The following is a 3,549-nucleotide window of genomic DNA, read 5'->3' as shown; positions in this document are numbered from 1 at the left end:
GGAAACCTCAAAATCGACATTTTCTTCATTCACAACTCTTCCACCATCACTCAAGGGACTCTCAATCTCTCTTGATTGCTCAAACTCATCATCATCATCCTCATGAAATCCCTCATTTAAACATGAAGATGGCTCACTCACATCCTCTGTTGGGGTTTAGTGAGTCCGACTTACCGCGGAAACAAACCCCGACCCGAGGAACCACTTGCAACAATTAAAATCATAAAGCATAAATAAATAATCACAAAGAAAAGATAACGAATCTTACCCTCGAAGCGAGCTTCGCCCAAAAACCGGGGCTCTTACTTGAAAGCTACGAGCACGTCAAGCGCCGCGCCTCCGACGGTATCCATCCACAAAAGGCGAACACAACTTTAAGGTCCGCTACCTTGGGGATAGCAAGGTCTGACCAAAACTCGAGTGTTATATGAGTTTAAGAGTTTTCCCAAAAATTATGGAATGCTCTTTTTAACTCCCACTCAAGCAAAAAATTCTCAAGCCATTCCATGACTATTTATAAGGAAGTATGCCTTGTGAATTTCACTCATCTTTCAATGTGGGACTTTTCACAAAAAGATCCTACATGGAAAGATTGGTGAATTCAACCCTTAGTTAAATAAACAAAGGAACAAGTAACAAGTGTCACATGGTTAGGTGTGGACCACTTTCTCACTTGGTCCCCAAGGCATTTCACATGCAATGTGAACTAACCATGTGTCACCCAACCTTGAGCCTCAAGTTGGGTTTGGTTGGCCCATTTTATTTTGGCCCGTGTCCATGACCCATCAACCCGGGTCCACAGCCATTGCCACATGTGTCGCCACCGTGGCGCGCCGCCATCGTGGCGCTTCCACTTGGTGGCTGCCAATGTGGCGGCTGCCAACGTGGCGGCCACGTGTGCTGCCACGTGTGCTGCCCACATGGTGTTTTGCCATGTGTGCTGCCATGTGGCATGCTCCTATTGGGCATGCATTCCTAGCCTTTTGCGTGGCTAGGATTTTACTTGTTACTTGATGCATTTTCCCGTCTCGCTAAATCCTTAATTTTGGCTCGACATTTGAGATTCTCAGACGCTCGGTTTCGACGCTCCAAGCTCGAATTTCCGACGTCTAAATGTTTAACACTCGGGCGACGAATTAATTTCTTTCGAATTAATTCGTCGAGTTGGTTCGTATATTTTTCTTGGGTGTGACCCGAAGGGTTCAGTCAAGATTAAGCTGTAATATTAATTATATTAATATTACTGATCGGAAGCGTCCTCCACCCAGGCATTCCGATCACTTGACCTTACTGAATATATTAGCTTTCTAATAATTCTTAACCCACTATCAGAATAATACACTTGTTCGAAGGACACCATTCCTTTCAATCTCCCACTTGTCCTTCCGGACAAGTGTGCATTTAGTGTATAGCCCTTATCCTATGTCTCTTCTTGTCTCTTCATGAACTACAGAGTAAGATTACTAGTCATCTATGTTATGTCCAGAAGTGTTTCTCGAAATCCGAGTTTGACTGTTAATAAGTAGATGATTTCTAAAATCCATCTGAGCACGACCATGCATTTTTCATAGTCTCGCTCTTTGAGAGGCCTTGTAAACAACAAGACATGTTCCCTATTGTTAGTAGGGGGACATTTCCAGTCTTGTAATGTAGCTTCTCTTACTAAGAGGACTCACCCGCCCGATATTTGTCTTTATAATCCACAATTACGGCAGACGTTTGGCGGATACCAAAGCGGACCAGTACTCAAACAAGAGATCTCCCACTACTCATGGTCAAAGGAAAAGAGTTCCGATAGTAATAATGAGAAAATACTTATGACGATTTTGAAATCTCTTAAAGTATCCTCATAGGTCGATCCAGTATGGTTCCAAACCAATACCTGTGTAAATGATTTATATCCTCATAGCACAAGAAACGGTGCTATAAATCATACTACACACTAATCTCTGATGGTCATCAATCGTCCACAAAATATGACCTTGATTAGGGATAATTTTCGATTAAAATATTCAATGTTCACTTAATAGGTGTTTCTTTATCCAAGCCATTGACTTGATACCCTATTTTGAATATTTATTAAAATCGAATGGACTCATTATTTAATTCTAAACCACAATTAAATAGTCTTGTGGAATTTTTAGAAATATTTTATTCCACTGTGAAACTTCACAATGTTTCATCTTATGATAAATGGTTTTTCCCAAATGTTTAAAGAGTAATACTCTTCATAAAACATTCATAGAAATCACACCCATATTTGATATGTTTGATTTCTTTCATGCAATTATGAATGTTGTCGTTCACTTATTGCAAAGGTTTAGTTAAAATTACTTTGCAAAACCTTAGCATCTTCATTATCCACCATTTCCATAATAAGATGATAAAATTTTGAGAGTGTTAATGGATTACATATGATTTAGGATTTATTGTCCAAGCAATGGCTCCCACTCATTTTCATGATTTGAGACCTTCTACTTGACAACCTACAATCATTAATGTTCAACAACGAACCTTTCCATTTAACATCTATCTTATTATTGCCTTTAAGGCAACAATATTCTCAACATATATTTTATTAGACTCCCCGATGATGCCTTGCTTGGGTTTTACTCCAAGCGACTCACAACGATTTGGGATACCCTAATCACTTGTGATCATGGAAATTTTCCTTAAATTCCCGCAGATTATACATGGATGCACATCCATGTTACCATTCTCAAGCCACGACACTTCTTGCCTCGTGCTTATATATTGTTTCCTTGCTAAGGATCTAATCCTTGTTAAGGTTTGTGCTTGCAACATCAAAACTCAAATTATATTTGTTTCCATGCGTCAAGAACTCATCCAACTACTTATCTAAGTTCTTTGGATGTTCTTGACTATAATCTAATGATCTAATACTTAGATTAATGTCGATTGGTATTATATACGTACTTCACATGCTCTAAGAATGTAAGTCATCTGACGATTCCATATCATAGCCTTACATGATGGATTTAATTCTAGAATGATTCTCAATTTTATTCCATCCATGTCACATTTAGCTCATACAGTTACACTGAGTCTTGCCAAATTGTTCGCTGTATGATATGATTGAAAGTCTCTTACTAGAGTCTTTCTTGTTTGATTTAGTACTTAGCCTAACTTATACTTAGTTCAAACATTTACTTAGCTTCATACATATGGGTCGAAAGCCTTTCATGTTTAACATGGTAATTTCTTTTACTCATTTAAACATTTAATTAAGTCTATACCATAGAACTTAATTCCCAACATGTACTAAGTATCGTCTTTAGCTCGGTCCATTGTCGAAAATACTTTCAAATCTAAACATTTAGCATTTTATGGTTGTTAGAGTTCGTAAACTTCTTGTTGGACCATTACTTTTGCTCCCACTAAACTTCTTGTTCATCAGAATTTTTTTATGTTTCTCCATGAGTCAATCCTCTTATTAACTTTATGAGAAAACACGTTCCAATTCCTTCATGCAATGCTTCCTTTAATCCCATGACGGATTCCATGTGCTTGCTTTCAAATCTAGCATTA

This window comes from Chenopodium quinoa, unplaced genomic scaffold (assembly GCF_001683475.1).
Source record: "Chenopodium quinoa cultivar QQ74 unplaced genomic scaffold, ASM168347v1, whole genome shotgun sequence".
In the NCBI taxonomy this organism is placed as follows: Eukaryota; Viridiplantae; Streptophyta; class Magnoliopsida; order Caryophyllales; family Amaranthaceae; genus Chenopodium; species Chenopodium quinoa.
This window is presented reverse-complemented; position numbering follows the sequence as displayed.